Source organism: Typopeltis vanoorti, chromosome 14 (assembly GCF_054136105.1).
Source record: "Typopeltis vanoorti isolate ZY-2024b chromosome 14, IOZ_Tvanoo_1.0, whole genome shotgun sequence".
Taxonomy (NCBI): Eukaryota; Metazoa; Arthropoda; class Arachnida; order Uropygi; family Thelyphonidae; genus Typopeltis; species Typopeltis vanoorti.
The window spans coordinates 38,995,741-39,017,458 of record NC_143562.1 but is presented as its reverse complement, the minus strand read 5'-3'; the positions used below and the strand labels follow the sequence as shown (position 1 = coordinate 39,017,458).

Here is a 21,718-nt window from a genome sequence, read left to right as displayed (position 1 = left end):
CAATTATACACTATAAATAATTAACGACGTCCATGATCGAGAACTCTGTTGAAACAAATGTCAGATAGGACATGACCACGGATGGCACTTGGTCATAATAACAATGATAATAATGAACAGTGTGCAGATGTGTTATATCAGTTCTAGTGTCTAATATGTGCGATATAATTCAAGGTGGGACTGTTCACATACTCTATAGGAAAAAAAAAGTTTCTTTTCACTTTTATAAATGCTGTAGTATTTTTGAATATAAGAAAATTGTATTTGCAATTCAACTTCATGGTTGAAACTATTGTTTTTACTAAACAGCAAAAATAAAATGGGAACAGGCAAGCAAAAGAATAGAAAAAAAGAAAGAAAGAAAAGAAAAACATCCCAAATCGGAAAATCAGTTTTTTGTGTTTCTGAATTAGTTTGTTTACATACATGGTACTACTACATTAACTATTATAAGACTACATTGAAAAAAACTGAATAATCTCAGAAAAAAGTTATCATAATTCACAAAAAATAAAAAAGGGGGGACATTTCAATCCTTCGCTTCCAATGTTCTCATATATATATATATATATATATATATATGAGAACATTGGAAGCGAAGGATTGAAATGTACCCTTCATGATGATGATGATCATATGTATATATATATATCATCATCATCATGAAGGCCTTTCCAAGATTACTCCAGAACTGTCTGTCCATGGCTCTCCTTTCCCATGTCGCTCCTACAAATCTGATGATATCATCAATCCACCGTGATTTAGGTCGGCGTCGTGGTCGTTTTTCCTCTCTTGGAATCTAATTCGGTATTTCTTTTGTCCATCGTTGATCTTGTCTTCGAGTAATATGCCCAGCCCATTCCCACTTCAGATGTTTCGCCCTTTCAATGATGGTAGACACTTTGGTTTGATTTCTTATCCACGTATTCCTTTTGTGATCCAGTCTTGTGATACCAAGCATACTTCTTTCCATACTAAATTCTGTTGTTCTTAATTTTTGAATTTCCTTTGCATTTAGTGTCCATGTTTCAATATATATATATATATATATATATATATATATATATATATATATATATATATATATTGTTTACTAATCTCTTGCTGCAGGTGTTCAAAAGTTCTCCCGGTGAAGTTTTATAAATTATTTCACAAAGAATGAATCCGAATCCCAGTTTTCGGAACGCGTAATATTATGTAATATCTTCTCCAGAATTCGACGTCATTTCCAATAAGTTCGGAGAAAATTAAGATCTAAATTTTATATGTTGTCAAAGATTCTGAAAGTTGTTAGGCATAAATTTCGCTTGGCTACCTCTATTGTGCAAATAGAGCTTACTGGTATTTATTGCGCGTATCAAAAGAAGCAAGCTATCTTTTCTGTACGGTTATTATTTCAACGTAAATGTAGTGAACGTCGAGTCTAATAACGACACTGTCACATATAAGGTACGATCAGTGGATGGATGCGTCTATCGTAACAGGAAGATATTAGTTGCTACATCTAGCTTGCCTTGTTTACTTGGGAGGAAGCAAAATTAAATTTTTGAGGTCGGATATTTGCACTGATGAAAACAGATCTGATAGGTCGGAAGGAAAAAAAAAACACAGCAAAGATGGGAACTATCTATGTTATTAAATTCATATGCGAATATATTTTTTTTTTGTTTATAGACTCCAGCAACTTAACTGTTTTTGCATTAAGTGGCAGGAATTTCTCTTTTATGGATTTGCTATTTAGATTTTAAGTTTGATGTTTCTATAACAATGCAATAATGAATCGATCTTATTCCTATTCATCAAGTAGGTGGTGTACCCCAGGAAAAATGTTCATGTGTAAGAACTAGTTTAACCTCACACCGCAAGGCTCCTGTTAAAGTGAGACTTCTGAGAGAAAGATTCATAAACGTGACCTCGACTTTCAATACATGACGTCAATTTTCTCCTAAAGAGATATACTATTACATTATTGCATGCAGAGTGTAATCTTAGAATACTGGCAATAAATGGATGACAGGCGATTGCGACTATTGTTTTGACTACAGAATTCGGATTAAATTTCACCTGTTTATTATTTTATTCGTTTCATTCGCATTAATAGTGTCGGAACAGACAGCATTCCAATACTATTATTATTATTATTATTTTCAGGGAAAAATGATCGCTCCTTATTTCGTACTAGAATTTCACTTTAATTCTAGCCTTTGCAGTTGGAGTTCCATCATATGACCCCCCCCCCCCTCACACACACACACAATTTATTATTAGTGTAACAAGTCGGAATCGGGATCGGCTAATTGAACTCAATTGGATCTGGATGTAAGAAGTTTGAAATTTGATAAAAATTTCGAAAGATTTTGCTGAATAAAAAGCAAATAAAATTTTATTTGTAGCAAATGCGAGTTCCAAATGATCCCAATCGGAACCCACATTTGCTACAGCTAGACTTGGTTGCAGTAAGCGTTAATGTTGGGTACGTTTCTCAACTGATTGATCTCACCCTGTGTTAAGTTAGCTCTGAAGGTGAGTCGGTCGTATACTGTGGTGGAAGAGTTTCAATCCCGAATTTCGGAATTTTCATCCCACAATACAGCAAACATAGCTTTAACTACTTCAGCTGTAATTGCACCCAATTGGCACGATTTTTTACGTGCCAATTGAGGGGATCCACTGCACTTCTTTTGATTAATCCTCATTTGGCACTACATCACATGACTGGTTTAATTTTAGAAGAGTTCATGTCAGTAGGTCAATTAAAGAACAAGAGATGGTCTTTCATATACACTTCGCTTGTCGCATTTTTAACAGGGAAAGATATCCAAAAATTAGCAAATGCAACAGTTTATTTAGAATAAAAATTCTGTGGGCAAATGAAATTCAGACGACTGCAAATGAGAAATAGGTCATTCGCCTATATATCTGTCTCGGTCAGGCAGTCTGGATCTGTCGACTATACAGCCAGTCATTGCAAATCCCCAAATATACTAACGTTAAGTAGAACTGTCACTGGAAGTAGATCATGTCTGGAATTCGAATACCACAGCACCTTATATCAGGTATCGGCTAAGTGAAAACGGATCCTCAAGGTATTGAACTGTCTTAATACGCTCTGGAATTTAAGTTTTTCGTTTGTTACAAAGTATTCATTCTCTACGTTTCCGCTGAGGTTATGCTTGGAAAGGATCCTGTGGCATTGGTCCAAGTTGGCGTTCTTATGGAGAACAGCCAAGAATTTCGAAGGTTAAAAAAATTATAAACGGAAATAACTTCCAATATCACAAGAAGAATACGAAACGTAACGAAATGTGTCAATGAAACTAAGAACACAACACACGCAAAATTATTACTTAGCAGTATTCTTATGTAACGGGTACGAAGTCATTTTTGCATTCAAAACTGTAATAAAACAGTAAGATTCGTCGTAATTTTATTATTAAAAGGATACGATATTAAGAAGTAACATTATTTCCAGTTAATTTGTTATAATTACCTGAAAATTTTAATTTTAATATTGACGCATTTTACACCTTCCTATACGAATAAAAATTCAATAAAACATTTATTCTGACAACAAGAATGGATGAAAATTGCAGATTACATTCAATAATAAATTAATGCATAGTGATCAACATTCTAAAGATGGTTTAATAATAATAATAATAATAATAATAATAAATGAATCTATGGCTACTGATCTCATCGAATCGCACTAAATAAAAGTAACAAAAAATGGAAATTCGCTTATTCTTACAACCTAATTTAAAATGTTACTAAAGGAATGTTAAGTAGAGATCGTGCTGATTTCTTTTCTTTTTTTTTTTTTTGCTTAAATTTGATGAGTTGCCAAAAATCTAAAATCCAAAATAGTCAGACATGGGGTTACTGATTTCTTAGCGGGAGCCAAACGACAACAGTAAAGCTTTGTAAGCGATCTTACAAAACTATTATTATCTATTTACAAAAACATTAAGTGCTATTGTTACAGCATAATTATTTAAAAAAAAAATTATGTGGCTGGCACCCACGAAAGGTTTTTGTAAACCTATAGTACATTCGTATCGTGGGTACGCTAAGGACTGTCTTCTATTTTATTACATTTATGTATATATATTTTGTATTTGGTATTTACATAGTCCGGAAACGCTGCTCTAAAGACCAAATATGGAACTATGAAACTGGTTAACTCGAGTTTAGTTGCAAAGCCTTGAAAAAAGTTCTTTGCTTCCTATGCGAGATTTGAAGAGAGGCATAAGAAATAACCTCTTTTCTGAATAACTAAAATTTGAATTTTTTTTTTGCACGAACTATTTGAAAATAATTTATGTGTTAGTTGTCCATCATGTCACATTAGTTTAATTTCTGTTTTTATTATGTCAGTTCTACTGTACGTAGCTTTATAGCAACGCTTCTGGTTAATGACAGACTGCTAGAAAAAAAAAATGTTACAAGTTAGATTCTGGTCGCTGACTAGAGGAACTTTTTTTTGTAGGCTTTTTTTTTTTTTTTTTTTTCAAAACCAGTATCTAAGTCAGTTGATCTTTGGAGCAAGCAAGTAAGGTTCTTTCTTCTGACAACTTGCATTTCAACACCCCAATTAAGACGTTAAAAAGTCACTGAACTAGCCGCAACCATTCCTCCATTATCTTCTAATTATACACCCTCCAAAAAGAAACCGAACTTTTCGAAAATAGAAGAAACTAGTGGCGCCACCTGTTGTATCTTTTTGTTGTCGAAAGCGGCAACCTTCATTAGTGTTGTGTTAACTGTTTATGACATTTGTTTCATTAGAAGCCGAGTTATAGTGCCAAGAGTGGCAGCGTGTTTTGACGAACGGTCGGAAAATGAGTTTCAAACAGACAGCTGCGATTGGCTTTTCTGTTAAACTTGGTAAACGTTTTACCGAAACGCATCAAATGCTTCAAAAAGCATATGGTGATGAATGTTTATCCCGTACTCAAGTTTGCTAATAGTTTAATTTAAGCGATTTCAAAGTGGTCGTGAGAGGCTTGAGGATGACGAGAAGCCGGGCCGTCCAAAATTACCATTGACCGTTTGGCACCAAACGATCAATGGTGGACCGAGCGAAGTTAACATCCAAAAAGTGCGTGATTTCATCAAAGAAAACCCGAACTCGTCCGTGAGATTGATTGAAGATGAATTGGTGATTCCAAAATCAACTATGCACAACATTTTGACTGAGAGTTTGGGCCTCCGTAAACTGAATTCGCGATTTGTTCCCCAAAAGTTAACGACGACCAAAAAATGTATCGAATTGAACACTGCAAGAACCTCATTAAAACCGCTCGTAAGGACTCAAACTTCCTTGAAACGATCATTACTGGTGACGAAACGTGGTGTTTTGAGTATGAGCCCGAAACAAACCACCAGAAGAAGGGCATCCGAAAAAACACTCGCTTGGAGAAGTCAAAAGTAAAGACAATGCTGATTTGTTTCTACGATTCCAAGGGCATTATCCACAAAGAATTCGTTCCGCCTGGCCAAACGGTCAATGATGAGTTAATCTCAAAGTTTTGAAGCGATTGATAGCGAGAATTCGTCGCGTACGGCATGAATATCGTGACGACCGACCGTTCGTCAAAACACACTGTCACTCTTGGAACTATAACTCGGCTTCTAATTAAACAAATGTCATAAACAGTTGACACACCACTAATGAAGGTTGCCGCTTTCGACAACAAAAAGATACAACAGGTGGCACCACTAATTTCTTCTATTTTCGAAAAGTTCGGTTTCTTTTTGGACAGAGGGTGTATAAGAATTAGAACAATCATTCGTCTACATCCACACTGCAAGCATGCCGACGACTGTCTCATCATCTTCCTTCATTATATCAGCCTCTGTTCTTTGGAACAATCCCCTCAATATTATATTCCCAATGAATGCAATCCTCCTACTTTTTTTAAGAAACATTAATAGATTACTTCTTTCTCCTTAATCATTTGTGCACTCTTGTGTTATATTATGTAACCTTTCATGTATGGGACATTATAAAAAAAAAAGTAAAATCGACTGTAGAACTCACAGGACGAATTAGGGTTTAGGATCATAAGATGGCGGTAGTTGTCTGGAGTACATTCTCGTTACGATTCTTTTGAAAATGATTGGTGGCCGTGAGCTCCGCTATCATTGACGACTATGGGTGGAGACCCTCTTGGAGAATAGAAAGCCTTAGATGTATTATTTATTCTGTACTGTCAATAGGCTAAGAGTGGGGGTCAGACAATCCCAGAACACTTCTCAAGATATAGGACCATGTCTATTTCTAGAGAAGGGTAATCTCACATCGGGCGATGAAAATTATCTGCCAATGAATAGAATTGAGCAGCTAGTTTCGTGTAAAAGTAGGAGTTTCTTGAGAATGAAACCCCCTACTTTGTGATATATTTCTAAACAACGAAAACAGCACAATTAAATATCTATCACAAAAACACCATGTCAAACCAGCAAGCGTTTGTAGCCGATAACATCCAATTATCTTCGCTACTTGGTGTAGCAATTTCCTAACTTTCCTAAATGATCCTGAAGTTGTCGAATGTTTGATATTGATTTTCTGCACTTTTACTGGTTATATTTACTCCAGCGTAGATGGATCTAATTGCGAGATTTTGTTGACAATGATGGATCTCGGCGGGTGTTTCAAGCCGTAGTCTTTTCCTTAAATTGCTTTCAGTGGTTCAGTTGCGAAAGTGGAATACAAACACGGCTTTAACATCCGCTAGAACGGATGACATCGTGCTTGTTGAAAAATCGATAAAACTCGGTGGGCGGACGAACACGTGACCAACTTGGCGTTGTGGAACACGTTCCTATAATGAAAGGTGACGAAGACACTGTTACAATGTAAGAAAGAAAAAAAAAAAACTAGAAATGCAAACTTATAAGCTTCTTATCGTGCGCACAGCGAATAATTCTCCAGTGATGGTTTGAAATCGATTGTAGCATTTTGAATCCTATTCTTGTTCGTATTTGAATTTTAAATAATTTAAATATCATTGGATAGATTTCTTAGATAAACATGATATGAATATTTATCAGATTTCTGGTCAACTGATTTCGATCTCTCTCTCTATCTCTCTTTCTTTCACGCGAGCGCGCGCGCGCACACACACACACACACACACACACACACACACACACACACACACACACACACACACACACACACACACACACGCGTTATATATATATATATATAATGCTAAAATCGTAAAATTTATTGAATATTATTGTATAAATAACCTATTAGACATCAAGATGAGTAGGAGGTGATTAAATATTAATACTCAGTCATCAAAAACTTAGATCGCGATATTAGGTTAACGTTCCAAATTGCACTCGGGTTTTGCTTAATTATATGCATACGCTAAAACATATGGGAGTTATGAGTAAATATTAAGATTGGAATCTTAGATAGAATGAAGTTAAGGGTACCAGTGGCCATATGGTCTTTATATTCTTGCAGCTATTTCAGGAGTTTGGTTTGAATGTGTAGTAATAGCCATTAAACACCTTATTATGAGCAGTAAATGGGAAATGTTATAAACGCAAGTAATAAAAATATGCCATATGCGGTAAGAAGCTGTTTATAATGATATATAATAAAAAAAAGAGTATAAGAAGGGTTAAGTAATATGGAGAAAATGATTCAAAGCTCGGATGATCGGATTAATATTTTGTGTTGACTAGTAAGCAGAATGCTCAGAGTTAATAATCCTAAAGCACTGTAAAGGCAAGATGACTTTGTCAAATAAATGTTATTGAACAGGTGTGACAAGATATAAAAAATAAGTTTATTATTATAACACTGGCAGTTCATTGAGTGCAAGACGTATGGTGGAAAATCCACTGGACACAACATCAGCGAATGTATTCCTCCTCCTTTCACGTATTAGGCCTAGTGGCCCGTTACGTTCGTATTAGGCATGGCCTATTACGATTTGAAACCGCGACCGGTTCGAGGATAAGGTGGTTAGCCTCCTATGACTTTCGGTGTGTCCTATGTCTGTAGATGCGTGTTCACAGGGCCGGTTTGCCTGTTCTGGAGGACGAAAAACCTGAGTTACGGGTTAATAAATAAAATAAATTATAAAAATAAAAAATAAAAAAAAAACCCTATCTGCGTATGAGACCGGCTAACTCATATTTAATCGAAAGAGACCAGATAACGGTTCCTCACGTCTTGGACGGGAATATCGAACCCAGGTCTTTCCAACCAAAGGGCTTCGTCTATACCGACTGAGCTGTGAATGTACTAATTGCCCTTAAAATCTAAAACAACAAAAACAACTCTCAGGGATAATAAATCACGCTCACACAATGCCGGTCAAAAATCTGCTCCTCACTCCGCCGTTCGCCAAACTCTTGTTCATTAATGACTTCGTGTTCTTTTCCATCTTACCTTGTTTTGAAAATGTTCTTCTTTATCTATCCTATTAAACCCCTTCGCCAATTTATAAGTCTATCCTATCACCCTTCCTGTGCCTATATGATAGACGCCTTAACTCAAGTGACTCATTGGGGTCTCGTAGTCAACATCCCACAGTTCTGAAATCATCTTAGTTATTCGCCTTTGAACTATTTCTAACGTTCCTTCATCGCCTTTAAAGCTAGGAGACCAGAACGGTTCACAGTAATCCAAATAGGATCAAATCAATGTCATATAATGGTATAACACCTTCTTTATCACGACTTACGGATGTCCTTTTCATTCTTGCTACAATTCTTTATATCGTCTTCGCTATGTTCTCTAAATTTCTATCCTCAAACCGTAATTATCTTCAAATCCTTTACTGACTTACTCCATCCTCTTGCAGTGCATTTCTACTAAGCATATTGCATCTCATCTCCTTGGTCCGAAATGCAACTCTTACACTTGTCGACATTGATGACAAATCCTCACTCTTCTACCCACAAGGTCAGCCTATCCAAATCCTCGTGAAGTAATCTAAGATTAAAGTTATCTTTCATAACTCTTTCCAAATTTGGGTCATCTGCCAAAAAATTGAATATGTCTCTTTAAGGCGTACGTTATGTCATTAGTATATATGTAAATTAAATAGCAGTGCTCCCCCAACACAGAACCCAGTGGATTCCCACGTGTCACTTTTTTCTTTCTGAGACATCACTCCCATACCTAACACTTTCTATTACTTAGCCAGTCTTCAATCCATGTCAACAGTCTATCAATCCCCCATTCCCTGCAGTTTCAAACCAAGTGCGATGTTTTGACTGGGAGGATGGTAATAATGTACTCGAATTTATAAAGAGTCATAAGGCATTTCGAAAGGCAATGACTCTTCAAACCAAGTACTGTAGCAAGTTACTGGAATATTCGTATTACAAGAAGCATCAAGGTCAAAATTTGACCTGCTGTAACTTCAGTTCTAAGTTGAACGTCATCTATCCATCACTTTTATTTCATAATGGGTATTCAATAGGGCACACCATGCAAAATTTTACTCGTTAAATCACCCAATAATGAAACAAAACTAGAGTACTTTGAAAATTAGCGAAAAGTCCAAAAAAGTGTCTCCGAAAACCTCTTTATTGTATGGTTCAACCAATTTTATTGAAACTGGTATATAATAGTTTCTAGCAATTTTTAAAGTTCTTTGAAAACTTCGGTCCAGGTCTGAATAAAATAAAGAAGAGATTGTGCTGAAAGGAAAGGGGATCACTTTCTCCTCCTCATATATCTGTGAAGATTGCATCGTTCTTCAACCACTTCAGCTCTTGTGATATTCTCGACAAAGTCTGATCAAAATAGATGAGTTTAAAGGAAGAAAAAAAAAGTCAAATGCCACACGCAGATCGTATCGCTACAGGCCGAGTTCGACTAGTTATTCCTCAACTAATACAAAATTATCTGATCTCTTCAAAACATAACATAATAACATTATTATTAATTATTTAAATTAGTTTCAAAAGTATCCACTTCCAAATTGCCTACCTTAGTCTTAGGCTTACTTTTTTCTTCTTTATTCACCAATGAATAATCTAAAAATATTTAAAGATTAAATAACCCTTCCTGTCGTGATTAAATGGGTATTACTTCTAGTTGATTAACCCTCATTTTGAGAAAACAAAGTGATTATCCTTATCTGACATAGTCGAACCAAAACAGATTGCGTATGTTTCAAGAAATATGACATCAGAATCGAACTTAATTATAAATTTTTTCACGTAATAGAAGCGGAATAAAGTAAACTCCACTTGTACTACTAAATTTGTTTTATTATTTGATGGTTTTTCAAAGGCTGGATATTTCATATAAATAATATAAAATTCACTGGAACACTTCGAGCGAGTATTAATGATAGTAAGCCATAAAAAGATTTTAAGTACTAGGGAAGGGGGTGGATCTCCATGGCAACTTCTAGTTTGTTCATTTAAATTGTCATTAATAAACTACTTTCTTCGAGTCTGTGCAGTATTATGCAGGCTTTTGAACCAGATCCGACGGAACATGGTAGTTAATTCTTATTCCTGTAGTCTTCTATGGCTGTACATTTTTTTTTTTTTTTTGACTGGTTTGCCTGTTTTATGGAATGAAAAATCTGTGTTTCTCGAATAAAAAAAACCCTTCCTTCATGTGAAAATCTTGATAAAGATTCTTGGCTTCCTAGAGAATATTCAACCCAGGTCTTTTAAACCGATGGTAATCGACTGAGCTACAGAGGCTTCTTCTACTGGGTTCAAATATTCCATGACGTAAAGAATTACCACGATGATCCTACACTTCCTTTTTCTCCCATCACATGCGCACTTTATGACATTCGCTTCATGAAAAAGTTGTTGTTGGCATCAGAATGGAATCAGCACAAAACGAATCAGAGCACAAAATTGTTAACTACTTCTATTTTCTCCCTATGTTCCATCGAGTCGTTTTCGACTCCTGGTGATTCTATGAACATACACTCTCCATTCAGTTCTCTCCCTGGTCATATCTTTCAGAATTTCCAAGCGCGTTCCAGTTGCTTCTTTAACTCCATCCACCCATCTAATTCTTGGTTTTCCTCTTCTCTTGCTTCCATCAACTTTAGCAAGCATCATCATATTCTCCAGACTGTCATTTGCTCGTATATGTCCAAAGTATGACAATTTTTGCTTGATGATCAGCTTCGAGGGAGAAATCTGGCTTTATTCTGTCTATCACTGATTTATTGCTTTGCTTTGCAGTCCATGATATTCTTAGTAAGCGTCTCCAAACTCATAATTCAAATGCATCTAATCTATCTTCCTTCTTTCACTCTTTCTGAGGATCCAACTTTCACATCCATACAGTACCACAGGGAATACCATTGCTTTTACGATTCTGATTTTTGTTGCGAGGCTAATATCTTTATCTTTAAAGATCTTGCTTAAATTTGTCATTGCTTTCTTTCCGAGTAATAATCTTCTTCCGTACAATACCCATCTTTATCAATTCGGGATCCTAGGAGCACAATTGTTAACTGCTTCCATTTTCTCCCCATCTATTTCAAAATCATTAAGTTCATGAAAAGAACCGTCTGCTAAACACTGGCAGAATCATCACTCTTGCGTCCCTTCTCGCAATTAGAATTACCTGTGCCGTTCACCAAATCACAGCAGGCCTACCCATAAACAAAGCGATTTTGATGTTCACCAGGAATATGATATCTCTCATTTCCCAATATAAAGTGTGAATTTTTTAATGGTTGAAGTGTTTTCTTAATAAGCGGAAACCAGTTTTATTAGATATTTAACGCGATAATAGGCTGTAGAATCACAACAATTCAATGAGACCATTCAGTTGTCACTTAATGGCCCAAGAAAAATATGCTGGCCGTGGTTTATTGAAGACCTCTTAGTCGATCATTCAGCTTAAGACCTTAAGATATTTTGTATCCTTTCTCATCATCAAATAAAACCTTCAACCAAGTTTAGACTGGTCACTGTAAGTAACGATATGCTGCTTATCTTAATAAATAAAATAAAATAAAAATTAAAATAAATAAATAACAAAACGATTAATACATTTTATAGCTGTTTTTCCTTATAAAATTATCGAACAAAAAATAATAAAATAAATTCATATAAAATATATGAATTTTTATTTTATGAGAGTAAAAACAAACCACTTGCATTAAACAGCGACTAATTCCAGAATCGGATGATAAAAAAGGCTTTAAAATAATCGATGATTGGAAACGAAGCATCATGGGAGTTTTTACGAGATTACACAGTCCTCTTGCCTTCTTAGTGGTAAAATTTTCATTGGTGTATTTTAGGTTTAATCGGATTTTTATATTTTCTGTACTTAGGAAGAGAAAACTCCCTAAGTCTGAAAGGATATCCCCAAAATCGAATGCAAACAAAGTTCATTAATGTAAACAGTACCTTATTTAATTTCATGTTTTTATGCAGACAAAAAAAAAAAAAAGTTCCGACTTTCGTCAGTTAATGTACACACATTTATCCGCGCAAATTAATTTTGTCTTGGCATCAGGATTATCGTGGCGGAATTAGTAGAGCACGAAAATTAGAATATATTAACAAAAAATTCTGGCTATGAAGAATTCAACTCTATTTTTCTGTACGAGTACCTCGGAATACTGGTCTGTTATCAAGAGTATCGAAAATAATATTTATTAACCATTTTTGTATACATATTGTTTACAACAACGTCTTTGAACTTATCACGAGGATTTCAACTTGGAATAAGTCACTTAAAATCGCTTTCTGGTAGCTCCCTTTTGCTAATGTCCTATTTAAATAAATTCCTATGAAACACATTTAGAAATACAGAAGAACGGAAGTCTGTCTCAGTCTAGTGACGCAAGACAAAACCGAAACTATCGAGACGTCAAAAAATTAAATAAAATAAATAAAAGAAAAAAGGAAAAGAAAGAAAAAATAAAATGACATATGCGTGTGGTTTATACGGGATGTCTAAAGACGATTTCTTGAGTGATCTTCAGATGCGATATTTTGAGAAAATAGTGAAAACAACGCAAGTGTTTTCACTATTTTATTGAATTATTTTCAATAAAATAGTGAAATTTTATTGAAAATTTCAATATTTTATTTCACTTTTGTATTGAACTGGAGACGGGTTCGACTCTATAAGGGTCTTTCTTCTGCAAACTTGTTTATGGAAGTGACCCTGAATCTTTCTTTTTTTTTTTTTTTTTTTTTTTCCCCAAAATTCCAGTTGCCCAAGAGAAGTTAAAATGACATTGTAACGATGTCAAAAATTCTCTTACTATATTTACCGATTTCAAAACGCAGGGTGTCTGCAAATGTTTTCAACAATAGTGTCCATACTGGGTTCGCTGTATCAAGTCCAAGGCAACAGCTTAGAATATAGGTAAATGCCATTATCTTAAACACACACGAAACGAGCGGGAAATTTTTTTGATTGCCCTTCGAACATATCAAAGTTCCCAAACTACCTTCCGAAATTTTCCTCTTAGACAGAACTAGTTTTAAGTGGGAGAAAAACCATTCTCAGAGATTGTGCAACATAAGATCATTGAAAATGGACACTCTAGTTGAAGATGCGAATATTAAAATGAAGTATTTCACTTACAGTAATTAATTTGGTGTCCGTCATAGAACAGCAAACCTTGGAAGTTTATTACCTCTGATTACTAGTTTATTATCGAAGTTTATCACCCATTACAATGTAACCCCCCCCCCTCGGAGCTGTGAGCAGCTGTGATCAAGATGCAATACACAATTAAGCAGGGGATGCTTTGTGAAAGAGCTTTACCCACTTGGTGGTGTTACTTGAAGTTTTCGAATACGATTTGACTGCGGGACATCCAGACAGTTTAGCACTTTAACAGATTAGTGAAAAACTTCAAAAGTAGTTGGCAGTGAGCTAATGTGTGTGTGTGTGTGTGTGTGTGTGTGTGTGCGCGCGCGGTCAGTCTTCTTCGGCAAAAAACAAACTGGTCGGAGAAAACACACGATCAACAGACATCTCTTATCATTTTAAGAAATAATTTTTAAATAAAATCTTTATTTAGAATAGATACAATAATTTCACCATTTGGGTATCAAAAAACTGCCCGTTTTCTGACCGTGCAAGTCGTAATCTACTTCTCGAAAATGATCTCGGTGCTTGTAAATAGTGCTCCGTTGCGTATAATTGACGGTGGCTAACTTGTGCCTTTGCTGAAAATATGCCGGCTATGTTTCAAACGGAGAAGTATGCTAACATCTTCATTTGCAGTTTTTGTAAATTTTACTTTTCATTTATGATAAAAAAATATCCAAAAAATAAATGTCGAACTGTTTGCTTATACACAGGGGCGGCTCGTGCATAGGTACTGAGGAACTGCAGCACTTCCAATTTTTCTCGGTATATAAATATATTTATTAATTTATTTATATTTGCTTGTAATATTTAATTTTATCGTCAACAATCCTATACAATTCTCTTATTTTGTATAAAAAATAATAAAAATCCATCTTGTAGCATTTAGGAGGGCGAAGGGCGCTAGCAGCACAGTGTCATATTGCTACTCGCGCAAGGCATATGCACGTCATAGTGAAATGCGAGCTATTAGCGTAATGCGGCACTGTCCGTCGCGCAGTTCCACTGTTGTTTATATGCAGTTTGCGCCAGTAGTAGAGTGTTCGTAGTGCTTATCGTGTTTATTCCGCCTCTTTAAATATTTGGACATTACAATTAAAGGATTTAATTGTAATGTCCAAAAATTGTAAATCCATTCCTTTAATTACAATTAAAGGAGTGGATTTTATTTTTAAGTAATTTTGAATTATACTGAACTGTATAATTTTATCGATAATAAACAATATTTTTTCATGTTTAATTTTTTTTGAATTTTTACCATAATTTTGATATTTTATCCAAACACGTATACACTGTACTTACATACGTATGTATATTTCGAAAGTTGCAGCACCCCCGCGATTTCAAGCCACTACCTATATATGTCGTAAACTGATGAAGGTTTGAACTAGAGGAGACTTTCTCAGGAATGTTACTTTACTTTGCCATATAATATGTTTGTAAATCGGTGGTACTCAACCTTTTTTATCGCATTCGCCACTTATAATCAAAACTTCTCCAAAAAATAATTTTTCTTACGGTTTTTTAATTTTTATTCAGAATTTTCTTATATATACTTACATAAGGACATTTGCAACACCAGAAGTACCAATTCACCACAAAACCTAGCCTTTTCGTTCACATTTGCTAGTGGGGTTGGACACTAGTGTAATAAATAAAAGAAAAGGTTCGTCAAGCAAGGTCACTGAATATTCTTCGTGAACCGGGAGAATATTTTGGAAGCCAAAGCTTCATTTTTAGACATATAAAATACTTTCGTTTTTTAAACAAGTTAATATGCACCATTAAATAGGCTAATCTTTTCAGTTTAGAATAATGGCTGTTCATGCTTATAACGAGCATGCAGTTGCATATTTTTGACACTCTTTTTCTCATTTAAAAATGCATTAATCATATGATACTTCGACAATGCACATTCATTAGAATTTATTATTTTATCTTGTATTGTATGTGTCTTATAATTTAAAATCACATTTTCTTACACTAAAAATAGTTTAGCGCCGCCGTTATTTGCCTACAGGACAATATTTTGAGACTGTGCATGTGCACGTTATCAAACACTTTGAGGTCATACCATGCATAACTTGGCATTTGGTAGTCGTTGCTTTTACTTCTCCTTATAAAGACATATATTCTACATTCTACAAAGACATAAAAATTGAAAAACACAATATTTGTCATTCACTTTATATTTTTAGTGTCCAAATATATTTGCGTAAAAAGAGTCTCTACATGTTTATGAATGACTGCTAAAAATGCACGTAAAAGACATTTACTTAGGTCTGTCAGACAAAAGAACTTTTTTTAGGAAATGAGAGACTCAAGAAATATTATTGAGGAGATAAATGAATTTTCGTTGTAAAGTCAGTAACTAAATGCTTTTGAATAGTAACAATATAAATATAGAATAAATATGTAATTTAGCTGCATTAAAGGGTTATATCTTTATATTTTTACTTTCCTTATTCCCGTATTATTCTTGCGAGCGAAGTTTTTTTTTTTTTTTCACTAGAAATACATTATCAGCGCCAGCATGTCAGTAAAATAAATCCTGTGTGGTTTCGTTTGGTGAAACATTTCTGTTTATAATAAAGAACTTTTTTTGCTGTACATTTCCAGTGGTTGCAATAAATAAAAAAAAAAAAACAGCTTGTTTATTCACCGAATCTGCAATCGGTTCGTACAACCGACATATTATGAAGGCTAATGATGTCATTATAAATTCATGAAGCCGTACCATTTTTCTCTGCCGCTAGTCAGACATATTGACATTTACTCAGTCATAAGTCCACCGGGAGTACTTAATTACCTTTATATTGGTATAAATGAAGGTAATCAATTCTGCATAAAACCAAATTCATAACTTAAACTCGATAAGAACCATGACTATTGTTTCCCACAATCGAATTAATTATTCAGATAAAATGGATTATACAAATGATTAATTTGATGTCCTAACATCACAAAGGGTTTTCGGACTATTTTCAGCTTTATCTATATATTTGTGCTGAATCCTTCGGCGAGATTGGATAAATATTTGCCGTATGGATGATATTAGATTCTGAAAACAACCGCATTGTACTGTTGGCTAACAGCTTATATAAAATAATTCTCTAATTCTTTTGAAGTATACCATAAAATTGAATCAGATCTTGAAATATGGTAGTACAGCCTAGTGCATACTGTGATCAGTACAGTAACGAGGGTATGAAGCGCCTGTGGCAGGTGCCTAACTTGCACCCCCCCCAACCCAAAAATGACAAAAATTTTAAAGGTAACAAGTTAAATTTTACTAAATACAATATGCTAAATACTTACTATTAATCCCATCAAAATGAGTTGCAGTGTGTGGCAGAATTTGTGTCTAAAGCGGCGTATTGCCGAAATTTAAAAATACAATATAAAATAGCGGACTTTTATATCTATTTATTTATTTTTATTTTTTACATTTTGCGCCCGTGCCGGGCGCCTTTTTCGCCACGCCTCGTTACGGCACTGACTGTGATGACAATTAGAAATTTTCAATATTATATTTTATTGAATTTCGATTATTTTATGTCCTTAGATATATTATTTTCTCTCTTTATTGGAAGTGAAAGTTATAAGGTTCAAGAATAGTGTTGATTAATAATTGTTTTTCTGTGACATGGGAAAATGTAGCCAAGAGGCATAAAAAATGGAAAATATTCTAAACGAGAATCAAGAGATATCTTTCTTATTACTGCCCAACTGATTTATTTTGTGGTAGCAGGATGTTCTTGCTTTGGTAAAATATAAATGAGAGAGAGAGAGAGAGAGAGAGAACCTTTAGTTTCATAGTGAAAAATTACCTGGTTTCATCCCCAATCATTGGCAAAAAAAAAAAAAAAAATGGCTGTCACCATATGTCTGTATATATATGGAGTGTTTTAATATGTTATCCAACTGATTTATTTTGTGGGAAAAAAAACACATCTTCGTTACTACTTTCCTCTTCCTGAGACCGGTTCATTCAGCCTCGCTTTAAATGGACTAGAAAATTCTCCATTTCATATCCAGTATTTCAACCAAGAATTTTCCTCTAATCAAATGACGCTTGTCAAACCAATTATGTCGCTGATGGGACATATAAAACGTGTGATGATTCAGTCAGTAAATTGATGACAGTTCACAATAATTCCTTTAATCGTACTGTTTATTTCTAGTTTAAAATCACCGAGTACAAATTCTGAAGTCCAGTTATATAGGGAAACTTGCGCCACTTTATTTTGACGTAGCATTTTTATTTTCGTCACTGATAAAGGTTTTGATTAGACGAAGACCTTGCCAATAACCTATCAACATAACACGTTGTTCATCCAGTGTTCTGAGCACGTGCGTAGGCTGTTTAAAATCAAACATCAGCACATGGTACAGAGTAAACATTAAAGAATAGAAACAGGGATGGAAGCACACGTGCATCTAGTTCTTAAGCATTTCTTACATGGCTGTATTCCGAATGATGGTTAAAATATATGAAAAATACTAATGGTTTAACGTTTGAAAATAACCGGCAATTCATTATTTTTATGATAGGGGACTTCAAATTGGTTTATAACTTAATATTTTCTGAGGTATCCAGATTACGACAAGAGATCAGACAATTGCTGTGTTATTTTTAATTTAATAAGATATTTCTCAGTATTTTTTATTTATTTTTTTCATACTTACACTTTTCCATTTTCTTTATCTCGAGCGCGGCAGCCCTTTTCTTTTGGTCATCTTGTCTTTCCATTGTCCAAATAAAGAAATATCCTCGTAAGCTTTAAGTAACAAAAATGTTAAAATGATTTTATGACTTAAAACTGTTTATTTGTGAATGAGAATGAAGATTTCTTATATAATTCGTTTATAACTTAACAAAACTACTGTATACGGAAAAGCAGTAGTTATACTGAGTATAAATAACAATAATTTGTTTACATTTGTAAGAATTCATATACAGGTAACCCTCGTATAACGCGGATGTTAGGTTCCATAGAAATGCCGCGTTATGCGAGACTCGGATCACATAGAAAAAGTAGGGCTAGGTTCCGAAATCGTTTTTTTTTTTTTTTAATTATATAAACAACAATGACATATCCAACAAAAATATATTTTTATTTAATTCAGGTAATTCATGCAAGTTATGAAAATATATAAATTATGAAACAAATACATAGCATAAAATTATAAATTTACAAATTGTACATAAACTTCATTGCACATAATGCATGAATGTTTTAGGCAAAATAAAATAGTGCATATTTTAATCTATCATAGCACGAGGAATTGAGGATCGGTTAATAAACACTGGTTTTTCATGTAATCACCTGATGCATTACTACAAAACAGTAGAGTAATTCTATCTTTGGAAATTTTGAATCCAGGAGCTGATCTTTCATTTTTCGAAATATAAGTGCGTTTTTGCACTTTTTTTCCAATATAACCCGGATTCATCCGCATTGAACACCTGGTCTGCACTATAAATGTTTATAAACTTTGAGAGTTTTTTGTTTAATAAAATTTCCATCCATAGGAATTTTCTTTTGAGGTGCAATCTTCTATCGAAATCATTAGAGATTTCTCCATTTTTCCATTAGAATATCGCGTACACGAGCAACGCTCTTTGCACTTACCATTGACCCAGCAATAAACACTTTCTCCGATTTTATGTTCATTTTGTTTGTTCGGATTGTTAATTCGTTTAAATTCAAAGTCCTTGCAACAGCTCTTGGTTTTTCTACATTTTTAAACCGATCCAAGATTTTAATTTTTTCTTCGAGAGAAATAAATTTTCTTTTCAATGTTGCTTTTTCCCTTTCGTTGCCGTTTGTGGTCATTACTATAAAAAAATATTTTTTTTTGCATAAAAAAGCATTACATATTAATTATGTATGTAACTCACCAGAGAATAAAGTAGTGCTGAGCTTGAGATTAAAACACTTATGATTTTTGATGCGCTTTCCTGGCAGAAAACGAAGACAATTTTTAACAATAAACACTTTACACAGTAAAAAATTGACGTACATTTGTGCTAAAGGGTATTTCCCCTAATATAAATTCGCTACTTATAACTACATGCGGGATACGGGCAGACACGAATTTAACGAAGATAAAATTTGATTTTTAAGTCGCACGGCGAAAAACATATGAAAAGATAAACGTTTACTACAATTTGTAGACCGCATTATATCGAAACCGCGTTGTCTAAGTACCTCGTTATAAGGGTTACCTGTATTCCCTTATGATATAAAATACTTTTGCTTATTTGGCAACCAAGACAAACAGAACGCTTCCATGTTTCCATGGCAACGAGTTCTTGAGAATGTCACGTCTCTTCTTCTCCTTAGAGATTCGGCAATTTAATGTCCTTGGCAACTTTTTGTTTAACCACTTTCATAAGTAAATGAGTGCGTCAAGAACAAAAAAGGCTACAGACGTTGACATTCTCGTAATTATTTGCAATTGTTCTTGACGACCAATTAACTGAAAATGCGCAGTCTACGTTTTAGGTAAATTAGCTTCCTAATTTACATTATTAGGCAACCGCTGTGGCCTATCGCATCGTTTAAAACCTGTCAACTTTGAATGAGGTAAGATAAGACCAAACGGCATGAATTAAAGATATCGGAATTATACGCGAAAAGGAATAATAATAACAATAATATCATTAGTAAAGCCGCCTCCAATGTAGTTCCAAAATTCATCGCAGTGGCTATTTCACACTATTCTACCACTCTACCCTAATTTACTTTGCAAGAGTATTTTGATCTGTTAAGAAACCAGAAAAATAGTTTCTGGCTGGTTTGCCTGTTTCTGCAGGAGAAAAAACTTTCTGAATTCATATGAGGCCGGCTAAATCACCAGTCTACAACTACATAATGTGTCATAGCAAGTTAAATAATTATTTATAGTTGGAAAAATCCAAAATATTCGAATGCTAGTATTATTTAGGTGCAGATATGCATAAGTGCTTATTACACTCGTTTTGTGTGTCCGCATGTAAGTATATAAAAACTTCCCTCTGTCTGTACGGTATTTGGGATCCTTATAAACAATTTGTCGAAGTACTAATTTCGGTTTAAATCGAACTATCCTCAAGAACCTGAAACAAAATAAGGTGAAACAATAATAACATGCGAGCATTTTAGGTTTAAGTGGAGATATTTAGGAATTTGGTTTGAATATGATTTAATGCAGTTTGGTATTCAGAATCCCCAAAAATTTCTGACGGCATCTCTAGCTTCATTTAAATCGGATCATATTTGGTGTTCGAATATTTACTAAAATTTGTGGAGGCTTCTCAATTTTGGTTGAAGTCGAAATGTTTTTGGTGACAATTAACGCATCTAAAAAATATGACGTGACCCTTTGGTAAGAAAGACCAGGGTTCGATTTGTATCATGACGCTAGGAATCTTTATATGGGTTTTTCAATTAAAACTAGTTAGCTGGTTTCATCGGAGATGTCAAAGGTCTCTCTCTCTCCCCCGACACTTGAGTTTTTCCTCAAGTGTCCAGGGGAGAGAGAGAGATTCCATAATAACTACTATGTAATAATAATAATAATAATAAAACATTTTAAACGAAAACACTGCATAACTAAGTCTGCTTAAAACGTCTCTAAAATTACCTAAAAGTTAACAATCTATCTTTGTTTATATAATTATATAAACGGACATTTATATTCTAAGCCACTATCAGACCTTTTGTAGATTCAGCCGTTTTAAGCTAGGTGGTCTAGTTTCAAGAGGATATAAATTACTCGTCTTTTCTACATTAAAGAAAAACAGGATGTACTTCTGAAACTAAAATTTCTGCAGAGCATTGTCAAGACATGACAATATTGGAGGACATTCATTATTGAGGGTTGTTTCAGCAGGTGGGTTATTACTGCATACTCTTTAATCACGGAAATTGGATTTACATTATCGCACTGCTGAATTCTTGCCTTGCATTATTATTTCTTTTTGTGTCTTCCGGATTCTTCTATCTGACACACGCTCCCATCTAGGCACTGAGACTAATCTCTTGATTAAATGGAGTGGGTGTTTTTATATTAGGAATAAATGGAAAAAGCGCAAAAATTAGTTAAAAACTTGGACGAATACATAATGTGCCGAATTAATTTGTT

At 34.3% G+C, this 21,718-nt stretch overlaps 1 protein-coding gene and 1 long non-coding RNA gene across 5 annotated transcripts in view; one reads left to right on the top strand and one right to left on the bottom strand.

Moving 5' to 3' along the window:
* The window catches only part of LOC150099380 (uncharacterized), a 75,586-nt gene extending 57,120 nt beyond the window's left edge, over nt 1-18,466 (bottom strand). For all 4 annotated transcript variants that reach the window (XR_016549413.1, XR_016549414.1, XR_016549412.1 and 1 more), the window contains exon 1: nt 18,275-18,466. This is a non-coding gene — a long non-coding RNA (uncharacterized LOC150099380). The remainder of the gene's footprint in view (nt 1-18,274) is intronic.
* The window catches only part of LOC150099379 (uncharacterized), a 148,891-nt gene that overhangs the window by 25,338 nt on the left and 101,835 nt on the right, over nt 1-21,718 (top strand). The gene's annotated exons all lie outside the window — the stretch shown is intronic.